The sequence below is a fragment of the Rissa tridactyla genome, chromosome 4 (genome assembly GCF_028500815.1).
Source record: "Rissa tridactyla isolate bRisTri1 chromosome 4, bRisTri1.patW.cur.20221130, whole genome shotgun sequence".
In the NCBI taxonomy this organism is placed as follows: domain Eukaryota; kingdom Metazoa; phylum Chordata; class Aves; order Charadriiformes; family Laridae; genus Rissa; species Rissa tridactyla.
In genome coordinates, this window is record NC_071469.1 from 78267218 (window position 1) to 78295149 (window position 27932).

The following is a 27932-nucleotide window of genomic DNA, read 5'->3' on the forward strand; positions in this document are numbered from 1 at the left end:
TTATGTAACACTTCAGAATTTGTTCCCTGGCTGCACTCATTATCTTATATGTTCGAATTTAAATGCAGTGAAAAAGAATGTTTATCTACTAATGGGCAACCTTGACTCAAATTAAAATCAAATTAATGCAAAAATGCAGAAAAGCCCCAAACACCCAAGATTCTTTCCTTCACTGGCACAAGACAAGACCTTCTATTGCCCAAAAAGTATATAGCATCATATGTCCCATGTAGTCAAGAAATAAAAGCTAAATCTCCTTAGCTATCTATATTGAATATTTACTGAGTAAATTCTTATACTAAATACTTCTTTTTGCATATGGATTAAAATTCTTCCAAGAATAGAGGCCAGTTTTAATTTGTTTTTCCAGGCTATTGAACTAGCTCCTCATCCATTCGTAAATGACGGCATAGTTCTGACCTCAGTTTACATAACTGTTTACCTCTATGTGCCTACAGAAAACCTATTTTGAGTTAATGTAAACTGGAGGTCCGCACCTAGTTCAAAAATAAAGTGGTTTTTTTGTGTCACATTTTCTCATGACAAATCAGAAAGAAGCATTTTTCATTTGTACTGCCATCACTTGGAAAAGAAAAGAAGGACTCTCTGTCCTTCTTTGCTGCACAAAGTGTCTTTGCCCTGATAGTGTCAAGCAATGAGAATACTGCTGCCTTCCGGACAGTTTCTTTCATATTTGCTATCCAAAACTTTAGGAAATAAATTATGCTTTAAAAAAAGAATGATGTAAGGAACAACTTTAATGAATTGATTTCTCAATGTAGAAAACATATTTCCCATCAAGACACCTATTAGAATGTTTATCTCGGGGAAAATGCACACAGTTTATATGAAAAACTGATGTTATGTTAATTTCCATTATTATATACAGATAATATTGAGGAAGATGGAACAAAGTGCCTTTAAACCAAAGCTGATGACATTTTTTTTCTTGTTTGCTACAGTTTTATTGTAGTGAAATATGTTCATTTTAGCAGTGGAAAACCGCCCTAAATAGACAGCATAAGAGCAATAAGATGTCACATTGCAGAGCACAATTTTAAAATGATGTGCTCTAGAAGTAAGGCTTTTAGACGTTTTGGTTTATGTATTAAAACTTCCCACAAATTTGATTGAGAATGAGCCTTTGATGGATATTTGCTGCAGTTATGCTGCATTAGACTCGATTTATCCACCACCTCTCATTGTTGCTATTGATTGATTTTTAAATTAGATGAAGGCAATCAGTAAATACCACCCAATCAAGTCCTAAAAACATACAGGAGATTAGACAATTTAGGGTAATCAATGAAAATATTCTGTGATTTGCTACCACTCAATTTTGACCATAAATTACGACAATAACTTGCAAGTTAGTAAGCCATAAAACAAGAGCATGTGACAAGAAAAACTATAAGAAATGAATTAAGGAGATGAAGAGGAACCACTAGTGTTGTCATTTAATGAGACAAAATTACTCTTTATACATATCTTGCATTTCTAGTTGAGTCGTGCCAACAGTAATGGAGTACAAGAGCACAAGCACTTCTCTCAGATTTTTTTTAATTTTTTTTGTTGTAATATAAAAGCTGTTCTTTTGTGTAACAAATCAGTTTGAACAATAACTAATCTAGCTAATTTTATTGCAGCAGATAAATTAATGTAATTTTAGTTTTAAAACCTGCTGCTTGCTAAAACCCCTCACCTAAATCACAGGCACTTGCAAACACTAATTTTAAAGTCACACTTTTACATGGTGTTATATCCTTCAAAGGTTAAAATGTAGCAATAATTGAATGTTATTTTAGACCAACGCTTTGAAAGAGCTGTGCTTATACGCTGTTTTTCTGTGATACATTTCACCCATTTTCTATATTCTCGCAGCAGTCTCACCAGCAACTAATAATTCACATGCCTTAAAAAAATCTGTTTTAAAGTTTATTTACTAGTTGTAAATATGTGGTCGGGTTCTTTCTATTTATAATTTCAGTATCTATTTGGAATTTCTAGGCAGTATCTATGTAGTATTTCTAGGCTGAAAAGCTGCTTAGAAATACATAATATAAACAACCATTAACAGCTATCGGCTTTATTGGAATAAATTGTTGAAATAAAGCAAATATTTATCATAAACGTGCTCCCTTCAAAAAGTAGTACAGATGTGATACTGCTGAGTAGTGTGCAAAAGTTGTCTTAGTTAATGCCTTTATGATCCTCCTTAGAATAATAAGGAACATTTAGAAAAGATGTACAGAATAATTTTGGGAAGCATTGATCATCGAGAAGGGTGATATTAACATGATGCCTTCGACAGAGGAAAATTTATGTGCCTTTTTCCACACTAAACAGAAATTTGAGAGGGCTGCAAACTGCACAGTACACCTCGAATGGTGATGAGAATTAAACATAGGACACCGCTATAGGAGAAAAGAACACCCTTACTGCAGTCACACACACTGAAATACGGATGATGTAGAAAGTGCCTTAGTAGAGCTGGGTGACAGAGCATTTTCTTTGCTAGCACATAAAGGCAAAATACACAGATGGAATAAATACTGAAAATATATGGATTCATATTTACCATGATTTAATTAATTTCATATTGCAGTGGGAAAAAACCCAGAGTCGGAAGAAGGCGTTAGTGATGTTTCAAACAAAAGATTAGTCAGCAAATACTGACTCTGTATCAGCGGGTAGACTCTGTGTGAGAGAATCAAGAATTAGAACATCAGGAGTATTTAATGCAGAAATTCAAAGCACTTGCAGTAGTAGACAGATGTCTGGCACTAGCTTAAAAAAATAAAAAAAAAAGGTAGTTGTTCTTAGCTAGTTCTTTTTTTAAAGTAATTTCCTTCAGCCTAGTGTTTTAGAATCAGAAGTCACTTTTCAGTGCAAGTCTGTGAAACAGAATAAGTCCATGTAAGTGCTGGGCCCCTTGCAGAAACACGTTTCTCTCTGTCAAAGACACTTTCCACCTGAATTCTGAATTTAGCATTAGAAAATTGTCCAGGTCTGGTCTTTCAGATTTTCCCTGTTGTCCAGTCCATCTGTCTAAGGCAATCTAGCTTGAGGAGGAACTATGTGAATGCCTAATAGAACAGAAAAACACCCCCAGCTTGCTAAATCTTTTGTTTTGTTTTGTTTTTTTAAAGATCATTGAAATGGACTTTTCATTAACTCCTGCATTTTACCACTTTCTACAGGCTCAAAAGATGTTAAGAAAGAAGTAAATTCAGTGCTAACAATAGCTTTTCTTCCTTTCAGGTAAATTTGGTAGTAGAGGAAACTTCTGTGTCTTACATCATTTGCATAACTTCTGAAAAGAATGTAAAATGAGACCTGGTTCTCAAAAATAATATTCTTCCCTCTGTAAGAACCATTATTTCTGAAACTTGAGATTTTTACTTTAATTTGAAATCTCCTTTGAAAATCCATTTCCAGCTTCTTTCTAAAATACTCTGGATGTGATTAAACCTTTGGAAATCTCATGGAAATTTGCAAAATACGCAGCTAAGTTGTGAAGGCAGGAAATGAAAAAGCTCAGAATTGGGATGGACTTTGAAGCATTTGCATTCTCATATTTAAATAATTGCTTGAATTACATCCGAGCTATAACTTTCCACTCATTGTAATTTTTTTGCATTCTGTCTAATTAATAGTACTCAAGACAAAGCAATGTTTACACTATTTCAATATATCAACATACTGTGTTCAAAGTCCTGTTTCGGTGAGTTAAAAAATCTACAAAACAAAACCCCAATAACCTCTAGCAAGGAGAACAGGAAAGGGAGAGAAAAAAGAAAACCCCTGACTTAAAACAAAGACAGGGACCTACTTTGCAGTTCCTGATGGACTGGTGCAATACAATGAAGCTGGTGTATTCAATATAACTTTGAGAATAATTGCCTGGGAGGTAACCAGAAGTAGTACATTTTACTTTATCATGGTACATAAATAAAAGGGCAGACTAATTAATCATATAACTTACTAAAAGTGCTTTTTATTTTGCCATTTAGTATGCCAGAAAGATAATTTTCTTTAATGTATATACCCAGTATTAACATGATTTAATCCATCATGTTCTGTATTATGAAATTACTTTGTTTTACTCCCTGATCCAGCTGAAGATCATTAACCCACACTATTATCTAAGTCATACATCATTTGAGTGTATTACCTCATATAGCAAAAAAGCTACTTCCCTCGGTTATACACTCCAACTAAGAAATCATTTTTTCTGGATCTTGCTGACAAGTAGAGCTGTTCTCATTAGAAAGCAGATGGTTCACTATTTCGATTCTGTTTTACCTTCACATATGCTCCAGCTCAGAGTTCTTTGCTGCCAGTCACCTCATTGTTTGCCTCTTGCAATGTCCACATCCTGTATTCCAGACCTATCTATAAAATGTGCTAAGCAATCGAGTATTTTTCCTTTCCCCAAGACCTCCTCTTTGAACGCCTCATGTACTCTGCATCCTCACTTGTTGTAAGTCAGTCATCAAAAAGCAATGAAAATGAATCTAATCATCTGAACAGTAGCTGAAGATCCCAGAGTTTTGCCTGCGTCTGTTAGTTGAGAGTGCCAAAGATGTAATTCACACATTCAGATTTGAGGTTGGGCCTGAAGTCACACCACTGGTGAATTTGCCTCAGTAGAGCTTTAGGGATGAATCTGGCCTTCTATCATTTCTTGCAGTTTGAAGTTACGGTGTTTATGATATTGATATTTCCACCCTCTGAGTCTATATAATGCATGTTCTGCTTAGGCTGCTATGATACCATGGGTGCTTGGACGGTGTCAGTAAGTAGTAGTCTGCAATGTAAGTGTGTGCATGATAGAGTAGATAGCAAGGGTCACTCTGTCCTGAAGACAAGCATTACTTATGTTATTTTATTCAGAGTAAGCAACATGTGAATGTCATCTTATGGTAGAGCTGGTCTCTCCCCAACCAGGCCTGCATCTCTCTGCAGGCCTGGTTGTCTCAACAATGTTAATTCAAAGGTACACACTCACTTGAGATTTCTGAACATTATGCTTCTGCAACTATGGTTTCCCTCTTCCCGTCCCTCTTTAAATTCATGTATTTGGATATTTCTTGTGTGAGTAGCTATGTCAGCTACTTGGGTACAAAAGCACTGTTGGTTTCTGGAATACACAGAAATATATTTCCTAACAGTCAATTTCTCTGTGGTGCTCAGATCATATAGGAAGCAGGCATGAAATCTGGTCTGTTCAGTAACAATGAAAAAATACAGGAGTGAGGATATTGCCATGCGTCTCCCTCAAGGAGCTCATACATTCAAAGATTTGTGTGTTTTACTAGACCTCCAGACAGGGACCATAAGTGATAGAGGCTTTCTGGCATGGTATCTGCACACGTGAGTCACTGTCCATGGCAGAGACGGAGGAAGGAAAGGCAAGTTGGGAGTTAGGTTTCTTTTGGTCTTTGTTTTATGTTTCATGTTTCCAGATGCTGATAAGTGGATTAATTTTTTTAAAATGTTGCTTTCTTTATGCTATCTGTTTTGTGGCACCATAGTAAGTGCAGCTTTGAAGAAATATCCCAATAATCCAGTGTCATATTGCTACTATGTGGTTTTATTACTCGAAAAAATCAATCAGCCCTTCTCACTAGCTTTATATACGTGTTTTTCTAATAAGAAAATATCATCTGGAAATACACATATTTTTTTTTAAGAAGGCTTTGGGAAAATCATACTTGTATGTTAACAGTAAAGCAAAACCATGTAGTGCTCTTGATAGTCTGAGGAGACTTGTTTTCATTCTCTTGGGATTTGTAAACAACAGAAATTACCTGCTTCTGTTGGCTTTCCATATTCTAGCATAAACATCCAGTTAAGCCATATAGATTGGTTTGAGTCAAAACAAAGACTGGTTAGTTCCTGAAAATATTTCTTGGTATTTTTATAATAAAAAAGAATAAATGTTTTTTTGAAATAGTTGCACTTCAAGTAGCAGAAGTAACACCTGTTAAGTTTCAGACTGGTTTTGGTTATCTCTAAGCATTTGCCTTGAGGAGTAGGCTCTCATTCTAGTTAAGTGAGGAGACTAAATGCTCTCATTACTTAAATAGGAAGCCACTTATTAAAGATTAAATACTTAGAGGTAAACCATCATTATATAATTTCAGTTCTTCCTTAGTGTATATGTTTTGGTTTTGATTATTCTATACTGAAGATGATACTCAAACATTGTAGTGATACATTCAGACACACTTTGTGTAGTTTTCTCTGATTTCTGCCACGTCCATCACAAACTCTGTTTTTCTTACAGCTTCAGGAAGTTTGAGGGGGTTTTTTTCATGGATTTTTTTTTTCTTCACATACCTTCCTAACTCATGTCAAATTTACTATTTATTATTACCTTCTTACGTTTGCCATGTGTAAAGATGTTCTCTTCTTTATTCACACTGAAAACTAATATGGAGCTTGGCAGGAATAATAAGGGCATGGTGGTAGGATGGGTATTTGATTTTGTTAATTTTTAAGGACAACCTGTTCACCGATCTTAAAGTGCATCACAGGTGAGATGTGATTTAAAACAATGATACTAAATAAACAATTACCTTTTTTTTCTTGTACAGTTTTCACTGAAATTGTAGGAATAATAAAGGCCTGTAATGAACATGCTTGCAAAATTCAAAGAAAAGATAATAGATCTGCATTGGTTCCAAATATCGTCATCTAGATGAACACCAAGGACAATGTTTAGTTATAGATTAATAATGCGTGGTACATAGAGTTCTGAACAAATTGGGGAAAAACATAAAGCTACAATATTAAGCAAAGCTAAGGCTGAAGGTCAGCCTGCAGTTACTGACCATGCTCAGTTATATTATTTTTAGTGATGACACAACATTTAAGCTATTGAACTTGGCACCACAAACAGCCGTGCATATTGTACAGGGTGAAGAAGTATGCAGTTGGTTGGGGCTGGTTTTTACATTTTTGTTTATAAAGTCCATGGACTCTGGTCTACTGTCAGTCAAATGTAGCCTCAGCATCCAACTTGAATAAACCTCACCTGAATAAACCTCACAGCTGTAATCCAGCTGCAATAAGACAGGGCAAAAATAGTAGGTGCAGGTGCTGCTGCTTAGACGTTAGACGTTAGACCAGAAACCAAAAAGGGTAAGGCATAAAGACAGATTATCTTCTGCAGAAGGAGCTGGGTGCAGCTCTCACTGGGGCTTTAGAGCTAATGCCTTTACACAGCGAACTCTCTGTTGCAGAACTTTAAACTCCACTTGTGCGCCTGGACAAGGTTGCCAAAGTGATGAGAGAAGAGCAAACAGCACAGTCTTCTGGAGGGGCTGGGTTAACCCACGCTGAAGTGTGTGCAGCTCCAGCGACAGTGCCAGAAATCACCAAACTGTCCAGTTTAAAATTAGCCTGGGCATGCCTATACAATCTGGATTGTAGCCCAACCCACGAACAGCCTCACGGGCCACTGCTCTGTAGGCAGCACAGACCCTGGTTTTGCATAGTATTGGTGAACGCTGTGAATAGCTTTGATTGCCCTGTGTCCAAAAGGAGATTTCTGTGCCACTACCAAGTTCCCCATGCAGCTTACCAACTATGAGAGTGACTGTTGAATGGAGTTACCCTGAGCTTCTCTAGATACCATAATTACTCCTTAAGCTATCAGTTTATTACAGGTGTTTTCTTACAGTTCGTAACTGTCATCTTCTGACAGTGATGCCCAAGTGTTTTAAGAATTTACCTCCAGTGAACTGAGAGAAAAGATGGACTTTTTGGTTTATGCCTTTAAGTGTTCCACACGATGTGATTTAGCATTGATGTCACCCAAGCCATTTTTTTTCTGCTCAAGACAGTATTTTGCAAATTCTGTAGTTGAAAGTAATTATCAAATCAGAAAAAGAATATAACAACAACAACAACAAAGTAGTACTGTGAACTGTTGGTATGAAACTTCTAGTATAAGTAACTTAGTGTTTTTGCTTTAGCAATTGTGAGCTTAATATACCCAAAACTTCCAGCAATGTTTCTAGCCTAGGTTTTGTTCCTACTTGAATGCTAAGAGTATAATCACAGAACATCATAAAGTATCAAACCCTGGAAAAATAATTCCAAGCAAAACAAATGAGAAGCCATGGGAAATTATAGCATAGGATCTTAACAAGTTAAAATAGAAAACAGTTCAGTACGCCAGGTGCTTTCTAGGATTTGTGTGTGAGACTGTATAGGAAGTGCACAGACACTGCTGATGTTCATATAAACGCATGCAGAAATTTCACCTGTTATTTTATGGGAATAATTTATGTACACTCTTCAAAATTACATCAAAAGCAGTTAGAAAATATAAACTATTAAAACGAGATATAATACTGGGCAGTAGCAATTTATTTATAAAAATACGTCATTTGCATTTATGAAAGCTGTTCAACTTCCATGCATGTTTTACCGTTTTCAAGTAACAAACTGACCTTTCCAATTCATAATGAGGTATGAAATAAATGAGAGAGTGCTGAAGGTGAGTCATTCATTAATCATAAGCAAAACAGGGCCGAAATCAAGGACACAGGAGCACAAATTGTAAAAGTAATAGGTTGCATAATCATTGTATTTAATATTAACTACATTATGTTTTTCATGTGAGTTCTGAGAAGTTGATTTTTTATGTTTACATGAAACTAATCCAAGGTAAATTTTATTTCTCAATATTATTTTATCTAGTGGTTGCCCTCTTTTTAATAAAGTAGAAGATATGAATTCTAGCTTGTCTCATTATTATGGAGATTTTATAGAGGGGCTTAGCAGGAACCTTTAAGCCTACTGAAACTTTTGATTTAAGATATTCCACTTTTGACTAGAACGTACCGAATTGTATAGCTACAACCCCTTTTTGTTTGTCATGGCAGATCTCCCATTAAGGACATAAATTCACCTGGAATTCATTGTTTTGGCCAAAATAAATTGCTATCCATATTCGGCTGTCAGAGAAAGACAGACCAAGAACTATTACTTGAACCATTCTGGGCCTTTATCCTTCAAGAGTTCAATCTACAGTGATTACACAATGTGGAACAAGGTTGTTCACAATTTACAGGTGACTGAGTATTTAAATAATTGGGGTAGCTCAAATGGATACGATAATAATACTAATAATATGTTCCCCCATGTCAGATTTCAACTAAAAACACAAGAACAAACTAGGTTGGAGGAAGATAAGGTGGACTGGTGATGCAGCCAGGAGTCAACTCATTTAAAAATCACTAAATAGATGCATCTCCCTGTTCCATACAGATTTGTTCTCTCATTTGGGTGGAGCTTGTATTGATGCTACTCTTACTCATTATTTCAGAATTTGCTGCACTGAGAAAGAGAAAAAGAGAGGAGGAAAGTGCAGAATGAGAACTATGCACACAACTTACAGGAAGGTACCATTGAGTTTTGCAGCCCCCAATGCAATACTCCTTCACACCCTTGTCAGCTTTGTGTGTCTAACTCTGTCTGCGTAGACCAGCAGTGATCAGGGTGACGCCTTCCTGTTAGCTGTGTGCTGAAATCCCAGCGTGGTTGAGAGCTGTGAGCCACACGTCACCTCCCTGGGGAGCACAGGGAGGCTCTGGGCAGCTCCCTGCAGGGGCCTCTGATTTCCTGTACAGCATGGGTCATACTGGGGTCTGTGCAACCCAGCTGTGCTGGCCTTGGTGGTCCATACTAGTTCATCTTTCTGCAGAAAAAAATTGGAGTTACCCAGCAGGTCTTGCCTCACCTAAGTCCTGTTAGTGATCACAGGGGCTGTTTCCATGCGGTACTCTGTGCCCAGGCACACAAACTGATGTGCCCTGGGATCTTGTCCTTCTGTGAACTCTCGGGGTAGCCTGTGTTTGCACCAGTGTCTGGAAGAAGTGTTCCTGGGTCCTCCCGTCAAATGAACTCATGTTGTAGTCCTGATGTAGGAGCTGAACTTGAACTGCTTATTAGTCCCATGTGGTTGTCCTCACTGTCATACACAGCCTCTGTGACTTGCACCCTTTAGGATGGTACAGCCCACTCCATGAAATCCTGTAGCCCATGTTAGAAAGGCTGTAACATCCATGGGTCAGAGAAGCTGTGCTGCATGCTTTGTGACTTGGAATCTGCCTCAGAGCAGTCTTTGCTCATGCTCTTTCTTAACTATAATCAGTGCATGTTGTTTTGGTGCATAGCAATATCTGAATAAACATTTGCCTACATTTAGACTATAAAACAGGCATTAATAGGCCAGTGTTTAATATTTAGGTGGAAATCATGATTTCTCAATATTTCCCTTAACAATCTTTGTAACTTTAAGCAAAGTTCTCTCTGCAATTCTGTATTCAGAGAAAAAAAAATTATCTGTGGATTAAAAGTACATACTCTATCTCCTTCATATGTTTTCTATAACCCTTGATAAAGAAAGTATCTTCATTTTTAAAACTCCCATTTAACCAGTTTCCTATCTTCTCTACTCTGACCTTTCTACATTTTATAAATTATATTGGTGTTAGATTCACGCAGTGCTTAAGGTGTTTCTTCCTTATATGAGAAACTATATATAAGCTGCAAGGTGTTAAACCCAATAATTGTTAGTGATGTTTTTCTTTCTAAAGAAATATAAAGGATATGATGTTCAATGACTAGATCTAAATGAGATTTTAGGATTGGATGGTTTTAGGGGGGAAAAAAAAAGTCACCGGATTTTGTTGTGCATTGAATGGTATACTATTAAGACTAAGGAATTTGACCAGGTCTGTTAAAAATCATACATTCCTCTCAGGCCTGTGAAAGTGGGGAGTTCCCCATAACATATTTACCTTCATTTTAGATGCAGGGGTTTTAAATGTGGTGCTCTGGTTTAGATTCCAGAGCAAATAGGTTACCTATGATATTATCATTCCCAGGAATAGATTGCCAAGCACTGCCTTTCTCAGGCAATATGGTTATAGGGTTCACTGTGTCCCCAGTGGTCCTCTGCTTGACTGCTTTTCCCAAGCTCCAGATCAATCTTTAACTCCTCACTTTTAAATTAGGATGAAATACCATGGAGAAGAAAGGGAACATAAATACTTCCAAACGCCAAGCAAATAGAATGTCTCGCTCTTCCCTTGCCTAAACAAGACACTTAAAATTATGAAGCCTATGAACTCTTCTCTGTGCTGGACCAGTTATTTCTAAGCGTTTTGAACCAATCTCTAACTTTCCAGCTGAATATTTTTTCTTCCAAGTAATTTTCTAATCTTGTTGCAGAGTCAACTCAGTACCAAAACCATTTTCCTATGGGCCTGAGAAGTCTGTCATAGCAGAAAATTCGAAAAAAAAAATCAGTACCATATCATAATATTTTGCCTTTTATAGGTACCTCTGCCCTGCTCTTTGCCTGGTGTGTTGCACAAATAAGGTCTCTGAATCTGAGCTGGGCTTCCTCTGTACCTCCCAGAATCCAACTTTGCAGAGCTTCTCTTGTTCTGCTTTCAGAGGCTGTTCTGGAGATGGATGGTAACTTTATATCCAAAAGTTAAAAGGTGAAAAAGAGTTTGGCTTTTGGGGGGACTTGGACTTGTCTTCAGCATATTTTAAATTGCTATTAAAAATATCTACAAATGTATTCATGAAACATATCAAAGTTGAAGGAATGCATTTTAAGCTAATGCCCTCTCCTATGTTAATGATTAATACTGTGAGAACTCAGCTTGGTATTTTTTGTGTCATGACATAAGTAAATTGAACTCCAAGCAAGTCATTATCTATTTTTTTTTTTTAAGTGTGCAATGCCAAATGATTAACTTCTTTGGTAGAAGGATACTCAAAGCATGTATTAGTTGGGAGAGAAGATCACTTGAAAATTTGGCCATTGTTGAATGGCTTTGAAATTCTACTCTGTATCGACAAACGTGGATAATTCAAAATCATTTTTCAACAGACCAATCAAAGGCACTTTTACTCATCTATTTTTCGTCCGCATTTCAGTTTGATCACAAACATGTCAGCACTGTAGCTATTAAAAAATCAAAATTTTCAACATTCTTAATTCAGTGGGAAGGGTGTTTCATTTCACTAGGAAAAAAAGCTATTTTTCTTGAAATGTAAATATTACCTTTCAGGACAGATACTGCCTGGAAAATTCTGCCTGAAATGTGAATGATTCAGAAAATTATAATCACCCAAAATTCTTAGAATTTAGATTAGAATGAAAATACTTGGACAGTATTTACTATCCCGTTGTTAAAACCTGAAACTAGACTTCCCGGTCTGCAAAGACTTTAAGGTTCCAGTTCCATTTTGCAATTCCCAATTTTTTTATGGTAAGGTAGCCACTGTTTAGAGCCTCAAAGGTTTTTCACCTAATTTTCCTTGTGTCACCAGACAGTACATGGCCAATGTACATGGCTATACAAATAAGCCTTGAGAATATCATCAAATTCATTCTAATTTCATTCATGCCTTGGAGATAATAATTTAAAGAGTTAGTCACTGCTTGCAATTAAGCATGGAGAAAATAGATCCGTCCCATAATTTATGTCTGCAAAGGTTGGGCTGGATTTGTAATTAATGTTTGCTCCTTTTAATGAAATACTCCAAAGGTCTGCACTTCTGTCATTCATGGAGGTAATTTTTCAATTGATTAGTAAAATAATACTTGAAAAGTAAATGCACCTGCTTTAGCACAGAAATGTCTTAGTCAAGTAGAGACAATGATTGGAGTGCTAAAAAAATATCATTTCAATACAGTTGAGACTGGAGTTTTACTCCTCCAGAATTCACAACTCCCACTAAAGAGAAAAAAGGAAAAGGTAATTAAACCTCCACCAACTTCTTCAGCATGCTTTCATCCACTTTAATTCCTGGGTGGTTTTCAGCATAGCCAAATACTTTTAGAAACACATGCCTGAACTGTGCATTTGTGCAAGGGAAATATCTCTGGAAAGCACATGTTACAGCAGGACATAATTTTTATATTTGTGTACCATAGTATTTTTGGAGGGGACGAACAAATAATTTAATATTGGGAATTTGTTTCCATTTTGGATAAACATTAAAAATCTGACAGCTCATTTGGATTATATTCTTATTTCTTTTTCAGAATCAAACCTTTTCAAGCCTGCAAAATTGCAATACTTGAAAGTTAGCGTCCTGCAACTGCTGGTTTAAAATGGCTTGTAGTGTCCTTTCTACAAAACAACCGCTACCAAACCAAATAAAATAAAATAACAAGCCACCTCTGCCTGCTTTCAGGGAATTGATAAGGATTTTGTTTGAATTAATCACTCCAGAGAGGATGTTTGATGACTACTGTTTTGTTTATTTAGTCATTTTGACACAAAGGATTACTATTCCTGTACTACAGAGACCTCACATTCTGTAGTAGTGAACTTTCTGCAAATTGACCATAAGCTGGACTAGACAGAATGCAGAGTAGAAGCCACAATCTATGCTAAATTTCTCGAGGGCCACAAACATGGTTGTTCCAGAGGTTTTGAACCTCCTGCCATCTGGGACAAGGATTTTGCTTTCAGAGAAAGAAGCAAGAGAAATTAATAAATGTGGTGAAAGCAGCCCTTTTCCAGTGCTCAGACTAGTGGAGCAGAGTAATCCAGACAATGGACGCTGGGGTGGGGGGGTGGGGTGGGAGGAATGGGGATGTCAACTGGTAAGGGTGGCAAAAGAGTCAATGTCTCATTCTTCCTCTGGCCAATGTTATCGCTAGATAAAAAGGTAGCGTTGCACCATGTTTGGCAGAGTACTTGCCAGCAAATTCTCCAGCCACAGTTTTAAAATTTGAGCTCTGCTCTGTTCATGAAAATATCTCATACTATAGCTTCCACATGGCTGAGTCTTTTTTTGCTGCTGAAAAAACCTAGATTTTAAGGCTTGTTTCTTTCCTCAATGTTTCCTCGCTGATGTGCGTTAGGCAGCAATGTTTGGACCTTTGCCAACACTGGCTGGGTCGGCAGCTGCTGTGAATCACCCCTGAGAGGGAGCCCAGGTTGGACCATGTATGACTTGAACTTCGGGTGAGCAACACCATTTAACACCTCACTCTAGGACTGTTTCCCAGTCACAGCCCTCTGAGAATGCCTGCTTGGCATTTTCCTGTCCAGAGAGGAAAACAAGTGGGCAGTGGTAGCTGTAGTAGAGAAGCCTTCAAGACTTAGATCTTCTCCCAGATCTTAGAAGAGGAAAGAGAAATGGTTGGAAGTGGGGTGTGGGTTAGAAGTGCTGTTGCACTAAGCCTAGGGGTGGGCCACAGGAGCGATGGCAGGACACACAGTCAGCATGTGGATGCTGGTTTGATCCTATGTATGTTTAGCATCACTATGTTATCTTGCCCATCAGAACATTTCGCTTTAAGGATAAAAGTTTATAGTTTTAACACTACAGTTTTAAGTGTTTGAATCATCTGAAAGATCCAGCTCTTATGAGCAAAGCAGCACCTAAGGACTTTTAAAAATCTGGACCTTGAACTTAGTATAACTCCCATTAAAGTCAATGGATGCTGAGTCAGACTTTAATTCTTTTTGCACACTAGAGACTCAAAAGGTGAAAATCCTGGCACCACTGATGTTTTGCCATTGACCTCCTAAGGTCAGGATTTCATGCTAAAAGCCATAAAATGACACCGGCATTTCGTCGCTGCTGTCTTGGATCAGATTCATAATAGTGACCCAGGAGAGAAAAATCTACGTAATCCATTACCGGTGTGCATCTACACAGCACTGTCTCACCACCTTCTACCTTGTTTAAAGAGAGGGAATAGTCTATAATTTTAAGCTGCCTTTATTTTAGACAGAATGGGAAAATCCTGGGATTCATTTTTTAATCACCTTATTTAATCCCTCTAAGTAAATTCCTGATTATTTTAAATTAATATAATTGGAAAATTCTCTTTTGGAAATGAAGGTGGGGTTTTTTTGCTTGTCTGGGTTTTTTTAAGTACCTATTCTAAAAAGGCTTTGTAGTAAAACTGGAAGGCAAAATTCAGATTTATAGCTGCTTGTGAATGAAGTGCTCATGATTAACAATGAGAACTATGATGAATTTATATATAATTCCTTAATGATCCTTAATGAAATATTTAATTAAAGACCAGAAAAAGGAAGATAATCTTGGTTAATAAAAGGAAATCAGAGGATGAACTGATTGCTATAATGCAAGGGTACATGCAATATGTGATAGAGGCTAAATACCATCAGCACTTAGATACAATAAACTGATAAAATACAAAAATGTTCTGCTGCCCTCTATTAAGTTCTTTTCAAGATTGCAAATGCAGAATATTGGCTATATATTCTAGATGATAAAAACAATAGATTCACAATTCATGGACATAAATATGATTTAAAACCTGTGTAGGAAATAATATTATATATAACATGGCAGCTGTTACCTTAGCAGATTTTGGGTGCTGTGGAAGAATCTGTTGCCAATTAGAATGAAAAAAATCTGGAATAGCTTTACTGAATTCAGTGGGGTTTCTTGAATTTGCTGAAATAGATAAGCTTTCCCATTCTCTGTATATTTCTCTAAAAACACAGAGATGAACCAAATGAAAATCATGTTCACAGAAATAGAGAATCACTGAAAATGGAAAACATTCTCTTCTTATTAAAGAAGAAATTTAGCTCAGCAAAAATTAAGTAAATTGTAATTGCATGAGGCTTTGCCTCAGATTTGTCAGAGCACTGGTGTGGCAATTTCTCGGCAATTTCTAGATAAGAAAATACATAGAAAATTTGTCATCTCTGTCCTTTCTGCTGGCCCCTGTTAAACTTTGCCCTACATTGCAACTTTTATGTGTTTTTGACTTTGCAAACAGAATTATCTTAGCCATCACATAATAATGAGTTACATCATGGACTGGCAGCGTTTTTGGTCATACGCTGCATATTTTCCTTTTGTACTGCATGCAACTGACAGTGAATAATACTGAAAACATATACACAAATTTTTTAGCTGGGATCTCATGATAACTAGTTGATAGGAAAAGAAATTCATGCTTTTAGTTAAGTCCGTCCAGGACAAATTGTCCAGGAAATTTCTCTCGGCTGCTGTTTGTCATACACTGAGCAGGCTGGAGTGTGTGTAATACTCTGGAAGCAGGTGAGAAAGCCTGGAAAAGAACTGTGAAAACATGAACATGTAAGAGAAACTATCCAACAGTGAAGGCAATCACAGTAGAGTTAAAGCAGTGCTATTAAATAATGAGAAAGTAATAGGTGACTGTCTGCTCTATGTTGCCCTATAAAGCATCTGTTACCTGCTGCAGGCTACAGAGTTAATTCTGAAACATGTAATTTAGCAAAGGAGCAAGGCTTTAGTCTATTCAGTCTTCAGCAGCAAATAAATTGGTGGCAAATACTTTGGCATAGGTTGTTGCATTACTTTGCTTTGAATTATAATTTTGTTTCTTCCTTTTGGTAAAGCTTGGCACTCTCTATTCCTCAACTCAATTTATTTTATTAATTGAAACTGGGGTTTTTTATTAATTTTTTTATGTCTTTTTCTTGCATCTAGGCTCATCTTGAAATATATGTATTTTTGAACCCCACACTTTCCGCAGGTAAGCAGTTCTGTCCATGAACTAACTGGTCAGGTGAGTAATTCTTGTTCTTGTCACTCAAAGTCTGCATTCTTATTTCCAAGCTTGTAAATTTTTCTCATAATACTTGTAATAGAGTCAGATTTTTAAAAATATGTTGTCTGTAGAGGGGGAAGGGAATACAGAATCACACTGCGCTGCTTGGTATATGTTAAACAGGCAATTGTTTGCCCACAAGGCATTTGACTTCTGCAGCTGCTAATTGTACTTACCTGTGCACGCAGTTACCTAATTTACACTGCAGCTATGCTAGTTAAGACACTCAGCTCCTTGTGTGATTTTAACACATGTTTGCAAAGCTACAAAGCTTTGAAGAGCAGTTCTATACTGCATCTTCTCCATGGCTAATATTGGAAAGCAAATCACCCGCTACCACTATTAGTATTGGTAACATTCAACTGAGAACAATGCATAGATTAAGGTAAGGGTAGAGACTTTGGAAGTGTAAGCGAAAGGTGTCACATGAGATGGAACTGTTATTCTGGGAATGGCTGTGTTTCAAAGCAGAATGAATGAAATATTTTGCAGAGCTACAAGAGACAGGTATCACTGTGAAGCTAAACAAGATGCATGGGACAAATTGTATCAATTTCTCAGTTCTGATCACAGGCAATGTAATAACTTTTGTATTTACAAAGGTTCAATTACTATAAACCCTATTAATCCGCTTTTATAACTTTCATCGTAGTGAAATGCTTGCTACCCTATTGGAATCAATGGGTTTGCATGTATTTAAGTACAGACATGCCTTGAACTGGAGTTGATCTGCTTATTAAAGCCGTAGATATTTACATTTGGAAATACAAAAAGCCTGCTTGTGAGTTTTGTGCAAACTTTGTTTCTCCTTCATTAAGACTTCTGTTTGTTGAATAACTGCAGAACTTGAGACATTAGGGGTACTTGTATTGCTTAACTTTGTTTCTCTGACCTCCTTCTGAAGGAATCTATGGAGACTAATTTAGAAACCTCCCTTATATTCCTAGAGGAATGTGGTGTGAACATTCCTGTTTGTGTCAAACTGCACTCTGCGTGCATGTATTGACTTTACTGGAGTAGCTTGGGCTTTCCACGACTCAATGAGACCTTGATGTCCTATGAGTTTTATGCAGTTGAACATCCAAGTCAGGAGTGGTATAATATTTCCAAGGAATGTGCATTTAAACACTGATTAATAATAAGATTTTAACCATTTGTTTCCCTGTTAACATTAATGAAAGCATATATTTATATGCTGAACCCTTTCAAATTAATTTCCTGGACTTCTCTAGGTTGTAAGGATGGTATACAATGCATAGTTTTTCATTGTATTATGTATGAACACACTGGTATAATCTATTAGCAGCTCCCTTTGTGCACAAATTTTTAAGCTCTTAAAGTCGGTTCAGTTGCACTAAACTTTGAGATAAGAATCAAACCCTCTTTCTCTTTACTGGGAGTTTCTCTTAGAATGTGAAATACGTTTCCTACCAGAATACCATGTGAATTTTTCTAAAAGAGGTGCTTTGCAAGTAAGCTATTATGGTACTAAAGAAAACATTGATTAGTTTTAAATGGCAGTAACAATTCAAGTGCATGTAAAGACAAGTGTGTTTGCTTTTGAGGGTAAGCCTCTAAATTTAATAATTGAAGGGAAAAAAAATACAATAAGGTGCAATAGAAGAAGCTTCTGTGAAATGCATTATGCAATTACGACTACCATAACTACAATTGCCTTACCAGATCGTATTATGTTTTCCACTCAGACTATTTTCTAAAACAAAATATTTCTTTATGACTTTATTATTTGGAAATATATACTGTTTGGAAGAGGTTGTGTCCTCTGTGTGTTGATTCAGGAAATCTGAAACCTCAAGACACCATTCAAGTGAATATGGTATCCAGTTGATTTTTAGTCTTGTCAGCGTTGCTTTTACATGTGAAGACTCTGTTTTTAGGGGATTTCTTTCCCAGTTCCCTCAATTAAATCATGTTACATTTTGTTTAAAATACACACGACCAGAATTATTAGAAAACAAATTTTGGCTACGTATTGTGCTGCTTAACTTTAAAAAGATTCTTGACACCTTTCTTACCTGGTGAATTGTGTAAGTCATTAACTGTCTAGATCCGAGCCTGATTGTACTATTCACTCAACCTGTGTGCTGGCAAGAAGCTGTATGACATAAAAAGACCTCAGACTGCACAACCTGAAGCAACAGCAGCTTTATACCCATTTGACAGAACGAGGATTTGATTTCTCTGAGGTTGCAGAAGACTTTGGACAGCGACAAGAATCTTTACTTTGTGTGAATACCCTACGCCATTCTTCTTCTTGTCCGTAAGGCTATTCCAGATCTGGGAGTACTTTTGGGTAAAGATGATGAAGGAGAAAGAGTGGGTTGGAATGAAATTGTGATGACTGTGTTTACATAGTCAAATTTGTTGCAAAAGGGACTATTATAACCTCTTCTCCATCACATAAAATAGGCCAAGAAGTGGGACTTAAATTATAGTAGCAAAGATTCAGATTAGACTTTAAAAAAAAAACCAAAACAACCCAACTTTTATAATAGTAAGATAATAAAGCACTGAAATATATTGCCTGGGAAATTTTGAAGTCTCTGTCATTGGAGATCTGCAGGAACAGGTTAACAACAGCTGTCCGGAATTATACAGATACACTTGTCCCAAATCCCAGCGTTTCTTTTTCTGTTATACAAACAAAACTTCTGTGTCACCAATCAGAGTTTGCATTCTAGGGTTTGGCCCATATTGTTTTCGCTTTATCCACCTTCATGAGTAGCCAGCAGTTACATAATTTATATAATGTGTAACTCCGTGAAAATATGAAGGCCACACTGACAGATAGTGAACCATATGTTATATTTCAAATCATATACTCATGGATACATTTCTGGTTTTTTGTTCGGTTTTCATTTTTTGTATGTAATACATTATTTTTGCATGACTTGTGGATACTTTGTTCTTTGGTTACGTCTTTAAAATGCTGCTAAACAAAAGACAAATAATATTTTATGTGAAATATTACCTTTTTTTTTTTTTACATTTACATCCCCACTGAATCCTTCTAGCTCATGGAATTTATTGCAAGCATTAAAGTAAACGCAAGTATTCAGAAAAGCTGTGAAATCTGAAGAGGTAGCAAGCTTCCAAACTGACTCGGGAAGGTCAAGCCATATCAAATAAGCAGGGGAAAACCAGAAATGGCATATAGAAAGCAAGGAGAATGGTATGGCATGCTGGGGTGGCATTGTTTGCTGAATAAAGTGGATATTTTGCATCTTGAAAATGGAAGAAGCAATAAAGTTTGGACTTAACCTAGATGACAAAAAAAGTAGGTATGTTAACCAGTTGTACTGGATTAGGCCCAAAACTGTAATGAGGAGAGGTGGTGGGAAGATGTTTGGCTAATGAAACAGTTTGTCTGTTGGTGGAAACCACAGTCTGATCCAGTGTTCAGGGTGTTTAATGTAATTCCTAGAAGAAGCACATTTTAAATGTGATTAAGGTTCCCTCATAGGAAAAAAGTGTTACAGTGAAAGTAAAAAAGTGAAGTATAAGTGTTAAGAATAACTTTCCACAAAGAAAGATTTCCCAAGAATCCTTTGTTGTTCCTTATTAAAAAGGTGAGATGTAGGTTATAAAAGAGAGTGATACAGTTTGATACAGACATTTAGTTCGTGTGGGCCTTGGTTGTTCAAATCATAGCTATAACTCCTCTGTGTTGCAGTTTGTCATATTTCATATCAAATTATCTAAGGCCACACAATCTATGTTCTATAGATGCTTGTATGTGCATACAGTCATGTACACGCTCATTTGCAGTGATTTCTGGTCTAGCATAGTTTTGTAAAGACCTCCAGCTCAATAGCATTAAAGATGATAAATAAATGTAAGGGGAAAGTACCAAAGTTAATAGTGATGCATAAAATAACCATGGTTTCCAACATTTTACAAAGAGGTCCCTCCTCAGCTTAATGCGTGCTGATTATGATCAGTTCTATAAAACATTTCCCTCTCATCTCACTACCCCATATCTGCAGTTTTTCCTTATTATGTCTATTCTCCTTAAAATCCAATTTTCTAGTTATACTAGTGTTTATTAAAAGCTTGACTGTAAGGTCTTTGTTTACCCAAAGATCTATTTTTATCATAACTGTTTATAATGGTTAAACCTCAACAACTTAAACACTTTACACAAAATAATGTATTTTCAATAAATTGAAATATTAACCAATCATATGTAATGGTTCAGTTCTAGCAAATGGATTGCTAGAAATCCTTAGGGTTTCATATAAATTGAAAACTGTATTGACTGACCAGGCTGCACTCGAATTACATTGCATTTGGATCAAAAAGCATAGAAAAAGTTCTCATTATAGTTCCCTGACATTAATTTGAGCATTTTTATATGTGTGTCCTATTAAGTACTTTAAGTGCTTTTTGATAATTGTGCTTTGTAGTTTTTACAGCACTTCAGCCTATTCCCAGTTCAATTTCCTCTTTTATCCGATGTTTGAAATATTGATTTCTGACAGATAAAAGCAAACCTTATAATCTCAGCAGCATGCAATAAGTGAGTAAGACGGGGCTACAGAATGCATCAGGGAATGGTCATATTTGAAACCGTCTTTGTTTTATTACATTTCGTCAACAGAATTTACTTACCGCTTGCTGATATATATGTAAAAGCAGGACTCCTGATAGTCCAGTGATATTACTAGTTCCTGGTATACTTTTGCATTTAGTAAGATAAAAGAAGAAACTCCCTTGGTGGTTGATGATTGCAGCTGCTTAAACTGCTGTCAGCTGGCTTGAAGTAACTGTGATTTATCTTCTTCAGATTGTGCAGCGTCGTGTCCGTGAACTTCCAGAGTTTGCATTAAAAACTGACAGAACATTGAGAGTGCCAGAAGCTTCTCATATTGCGGCTCTGAAGGTAAAAGCAAGAGACACCAGGCTTGTTCTGTGTTTGGGAACACTGTCCAAGCCCTCTGGAAAACTCTCGTGACGTGAAAGAGATCTTAAAGAAATGGGTTGGAATTTTGAACAGGGACTAAATACAATGAAAAGACGCTAAGGAACATACACTTGATGTTTTGTCTTAACATATTTTCATGATGTTTCTTCTGCAGTTTCTAGAAACTAGAAAGCAGACTGAAGAATTCAGTCGAACCCAATTTCTAGATGAGTAGTTAATGGTACGTTAGGAATTCAGTTTGCCTGTATCTCTTTTTCATTATCCAGTGTAAGCCCTTTTGTGTCTCACAAGTAACATTGCATTAAACATCTCCACTCAGCTCCATTAGCATCCGTGGTAAAAGAGCAGAATATATAATCTACAGGGAATTAGCTGCTTCATTTCTGTCAGTATTTCCTCTGAAGTTGTGAAAATCAAGATCAGAATACTGTTTTAGAAGGTGAGAAAATTTTCTCGGGTTACACAGTAGCTTTGGCAATCAATAGTAAACCTCTCAACGTGAGAACACAACAGAGTGTCCATCCTGAAGACCAAGTCAGGACTAAACCAAGTATCTTTGTTTTAAGGCATACATTTTCAAGAGGGATCAATTTACCTGAGAACACAGACCAGTGAAATAAAGGAAGGGGGGAAATGTTTTTTAATAATGTAGACATTTCTAAGGTAAACACTGAGATTTTTATTTAATCCCAAATTAGACATTGCTAATTCAGCCACATTTTTTTCTTAATTCTGGAAATACTTAACCATCTTGCATCTAGGCCTTCACACGCTTGGGTATAGAATAGTTTTTTCATACAAGGGCATTTTAAAATGTTATATTAGTGAATTTTGGTTGTTATAGACTGGAACTCTGCCAGCCACTTAGCAGTTAAAGGTTTAATCTCCCAGCAATTAAAGTTTTCATTACTAAGCAATTAGCACTTAAAGTTTTAAGTGATGAGCACTTAACTGCATTCTGGAAATGCTGGGTTGGTGATAGCAAAGCCAGACAGGGTTCTGAGGAATGGCAAGCCTGGAAAAATGATTTGGTTAAGATTGTCAGAGAGGAAAGAGCTTCTGAGCTCTACAAGGCTTGATCATAGTGTATAGAATAAAGGGCTGATGGAGCGGAGCTTGCTCAGTAGTAGAATGTACTGGAGATGGAGCCTGTAGGGAACAAGAGAAACCATGTGACATTTTCTAATGGCCTGTTAGAATCTGACATTGTATATAATGCTCTATGCATGCACGCTCCAGTATTATAGCTGATAGAATCCTAATATTTTTGTCTGTGAAATTTCATCTTTAAATTTAAATCTCTATGTTTCAACTGATAGCATTAGGCACACCAAACTAATGGTGTTAAACCGATGAGCTGTGGAACAGCTTCAAAGAATTCTACTTCAGAAGACCAAAGTAGAATATCCCTAGCTCTGTATATGGGAAGGATTGTGTTGGCCTCAATGGAATTACCACTTGCTCAAACACCTACTTAGTTGTTTTGTTTGATTGTGTTTTACACAATGTTTTTGTGTAAAACAAAGAAAATTAAACAGAGATAAATCATCAAGCAAGCTCAGAGCAAGTTCAGGTGCGCAAGTGCCTGTGATTTAAGTGGACAGGTAACTTGCTATTTGTCTAGCTGTTTGACCTTAAATATCTATAAAGGAAATCTGTCTTCACTTTCCAGGGCTCTTTAAAAAATAAAACTGCTTCCAATAGTAAACAAGTGTGACAATGAAATGCTTCACCAGGTTCAGTTTTGGTGTTAAGTAAACTTAAAAAAACAAAACCTAAAAACGTTTAGTTACAGGCAATGGGATGAAGAGGTTGAAATGCAGGTAGTTTTGTTGTTCCCAGCTTGTTGTTTCTTTACTGAAATTTTTGAAGCACTGCAGAAAATTTGGAAGAATGTTTTGGAGAGTTTCAGCTAAAATGATTGGAATTTCTCTGTATAACATAGCCAGTTCAAAAGGCCTTATTTGGGTCTTTTACGCATATGTTCGAAAGTTGGGCAAAATGTACCGTTCTTTCACTGTTTACCCATATATTAACCATTTAAAACAAAATTTCAACAGTGATCTGATACCCTACAGTCGTTAAGTCTTTCAATACAAGTGCTTATTGTATGTTACGACATTCCTAACAACTTGTGTCCTCTGTTACAAAGCTGAAAGAAACTACTGCATTTTGTGCTGCTCCAAAACGTACACAGTGCATACACTACAGGCATAAACTAGCATATTTTAGCAGTGTTTTCTAATTTGGCTCACCTCTGTACAGGGTCAGAGAAAAAATTAAATCACCTTAACATATGACTTCTCTGATCTTGGGCACTCTGAGCAGCTGTGATTTCTATTTCCATGTGCACAGCATAAGAAAACTAAGATGTTGTAAAGACAGTAAATACTGCTCATGGTAAGTTTACTTGCTCTGGTGATTTCTACTTACCTGAGGAAAACAACTTTACAATTTTACCTGAGATTTTTGGAGGACCTTTTTCAATAGAACCTAGTATTTTTTTTATGGGATTAACCCTCTGGGACTCCGGTGAGATGCTTAAGGAATTATTGCTCCATGTGTATGTTTAGTACTTCTTTTTAAAAGTTAGGCAAACTGATAATATTAGAATATGTTTATATCATTAAAAAAGTAACTCATCTATTTCCTAAAAACAGCGTAGATTGAATTCCTTTTTTACCTCAGTCTTTCCACTTTCCACTTTCTCTTCTGTTCTCTTTGATGTCTGCAGCTGTTGTCTGCCAAACAAGGCCACAGCTGCATGCAGTGCTGCTGGTTTACCAGCTGCTAAAGGTCTACCATTCACCATGCAGCCAGTTCTCTCTGCGCAGTGTTCTGCAGAGAGTGTGTGTTTATCAGCTCGGTGGCACATACGCAGCCTTCAAGCTGACAATCCAATCTTGTCAGAAACTCTCAACCTGGAAGTACTCAGCAGCTAGTGTGCTCATGTTGATTTCTGTGTTAAACAAAGTGTCCAAAGTGTCAGAAGAATGCTATCAAGCACATTACGCTACATAACCAAATGACAAATATTGCTCTTTATTTTAGCTCCTTAATATCATCTTTAGCTGAGTGGTAAAGAACACAGATTGCATGACCCTGGGGAACCTTGTTTCATTTATTATTGGAAAAATGTATGGCTTTCGAAAGATAAACTGTATTTCAAATACCAAATCCCTCCCTATGCTGAGCTAAATACTGCTTTGATGTATGCCTTGTACACTCTACGTCGACAGACGTGAAGTTCAAGTAAGAGCAGGATTTGACCAGCTAAATTTAACATAATAGGATGACAAATACTGCAAGGGCAAAGGATTTTCTAAACATTAAATGCTACAGCGTGGCTGAATTCTGTTTTCAGGTTTAGTCTAGATAGTCTGGTTGTAGGGCTATATAGTAACAAACCAGCAAAAGAGCATCTTTATTTTGTGTTAGTGATCTCAAATGTACAGAGTTAGACAGCTACTCAGTACTGTACTCGGGAGGGTTTTATGTAAGTTTACCTTCATATTTTCAGCCTTTTTTTTCTTCCTTTTTCCTTCCTTCCTCTCAAATATTTGGAAAACATTATTATCTTAGAGTATATTCAGGAAAGCGTTCAAGTCGCTTGTATTATTTAAAGTAATAATAGGAGTTTTAAATTCTACGTAACACAAGTCATTCTTCTGCTGAGTTCTGGGGAAGTTTTATTAAACCTTATGAAAACTTCTTTTAACAGTGTTTGCAAATGTAGAGCACATTTTTCAACTGGAACTTTTGGCAGTGACTGGGACAAAGCTTTAGGATAGTGACCCACTGTCATGGTCTTGTCTTTACTGCCCTTGCTGTAGAGCAATCACAGAAGTAATTGCCCCACAAGATCTTGTACACCAAAATTTTTTCAGCAGTTCCATGCAACAAAATAACTTTCTATTTCTGTGCAAAACAGCTACTCACAGAGGAGCAGTATCTCTTTTCACAGTGATACAAGCTCCTATCAAACTTTTCCAAGTTTTGCTAACAGTGGAGTTTCCGGCACGAATGACAACAAAAAGACCTCCTTTGATGCAAAAGAGGTAGTAGCTCAGTAGTTAGTAGTTACCATGTTGAAATCTGAGGTATTCCATCAGATAACAGATTTTTTCAGAAAGGTTACTGTGTTTTAGCTCTCAGTTAGCACTGGTTAACAGAGTACGTTCCCAGATGATACATCCTTTATTCTTAACTTTTGGGTTCACCTTCCCTTGCAAGTGGTTTGTGGAAAAAAAAATTCAATGGATAATTTCATCATGTATTTTGTAAAGAGTCTAAAAAGGAACATCAAGATAAATATGCCCAAACCCAACAGTTCTTGGGTGGCCCAGGCAGTCAGCTGAGATAACAGCAATGCAGACTATTGACTTATTTTACTAGAGCAAGAAAATGAACTTTGGTTTCTTCCATTACCAATTGAATGAGCAAATTATTGGGATGTTGGATCCTCTGAGTAGTTACGAAGGTCATTCCTTATCATTTCTTCCAAAGATACCATTCTCATTTAAATAAAAAACTTCGACTTTCCAAAAGCCTTTTTTGTCAAGCTCTAATTATCAAGTTTTGTTTATAGTTGTTCTTTTTTTATACTGCAATTTGAAAATAATATGTAGCATACAGCCAAAAAAGTCTCCTCTACAATAGTCACTGTCACTGTAACCCTCCACTACTGACAAGGCGCTGTTAGAGGCACATGTGCCTCAATTGTGCATCCAAGAAGCTAAATTTCAAATTTATTTGCAAGTACCAGAATTTCAGTGCTATTTGACCATTTATCTAAAGGGTAAACGTGGCTTTTAAGTTGGTCCCTTGCAGGAAACCTCGCTGATGTCAGGATTTGGGGAGATATTTTAATGAAAGGGTCTGTTTTTTAGGGTTAGATTGAGGGGTTGTTGTGTTTTGGGGTTTTTTTTGTGTGTGTTAAATTTGAAGTTTAGTCGAGCTCTTAGTAATAAGGAGAAAAACAAACCAGCTACAACTTCATTCCTCGAGTTAAACAAAATCTTCCTGGAAGTTTGCAAAAGTTGATTGAAGGAGACTATCCACATTTCTCCTTTCCTAGTGATGGCATTAGCTCAGTCTGTATGACCTCTGCCAGGTTCCCACAGGTCTCCTACTTTCTGACTTGGTTTCTTACCTGACAGCTGCCCTGTCCCCTCTCCATCTTTGTCCAGTGACTCTTCTCTTCCCCTTCATGTCCAGTCCTAGAGTTGTAATCTCTTGGGAAATTGTTTTTAGGGCTAATTTAGCTAAAAGTAGCTGGTTCTTTTTTTAAGTATTTGGTTGTAGGTGAGTATGTTTGGGTTTTTTTCTTTATCTTTTTAGAGGTGAACGGCTACTGGTCTAGCATTACACTAGTGATCATTTACCATCAGGCTTCCCAGTTGTCCTGTGGACCTACAAAAGCCTGTTTATGCAACTCAAGTCAGTCAGAAATGTAGTGCCCGAACCCCTGTTTGTCAAAGAAGGCAAAGACGACTATTGTCAAAATCAAAAAATTTCCCCAAATCAGTTACTTTCCCTAGAGCATTTTCTTTATAGGGGAGAAATAGAAGAAAAGAACTGCTTTTTTCAATATATGCAGGATAAAATGTTTTGATTTTTCCTTCCTAGATGATTTCTCTTCAGAATTTGTTTTTTTGTATTTACACAACTACGGTGGAATTGATTCCCTACCAGTAGTGGCAGGAAAGTAGTAAAGAGAGCCTGGGAGCTGTGCCTCTGGGAACACCTGGGAGCTGTGCACCTCGTTACCTTAATGAGAGAGAGCTGTGGAGTAAGACAGTAGGAATTTGACTGGAAGAAGGTGCCATTTTTGAGTGTGCTGTGAAAGAAAATGTTGCTGATAGCATGAAGCTCAGGGCCCAAGAGCAATGGGGCCGTGGAGAGACGTGCCTGAGGAGAGCGCAGCTGGCTGTGAGTGAGGGGGCTGCACTGGGGGGGTTCGGGGCACTGCACCCACTTGTCCCACAGGTCTTGCACTATGGAGTGGGCCTCTGAGGCCACTGCTTGCAGGCACCATGTGCATTCTCAAACTTCAGATTAAAACATAAAGGTTTTATCTTTTTGTAAAAAGAAAGAATTCTAGGGTAAAGGAAACACTGCCTAGGATTAGAAAGGGGTGAAACTTGTGTTGTGTGTTCTTAATGAAATGAAACCTCTGCCTACACAGCCCTTCAGGGGGGATCTCTTAAATAGTGCAGTGTCATCTTAATTTTATCCTCTTGATTCATGCAGAAAGTATCTGTATGCTAAAAAGAAGTCAGGTTCTTGTTCTATAGGGATAATTTATGTAGGGATCATGCTGCCCACGGTGCAGAGAGGGCTTGGTAG

General features: G+C 37.0%; 1 protein-coding gene across 16 annotated transcripts in view; it reads left to right on the forward strand.

Moving 5' to 3' along the window:
• SALL1 (spalt like transcription factor 1) overlaps positions 1 to 27932 on the forward strand; it is a 247433-nt gene that overhangs the window by 147580 nt on the left and 71921 nt on the right. For 7 of the 16 annotated variants that reach the window (XM_054199755.1, XM_054199754.1, XM_054199756.1 and 4 more), the window contains exon 8: positions 16519 to 27515. The gene's annotated coding sequence lies outside the window, so the exon portion shown is untranslated. Of the gene's footprint in view, positions 1 to 8900; positions 10244 to 16518; positions 27516 to 27932 lie in introns of those variants that run through there. The other 9 variants (XM_054199744.1, XM_054199748.1, XM_054199758.1 and 6 more) reach the window with 8 other exon arrangements.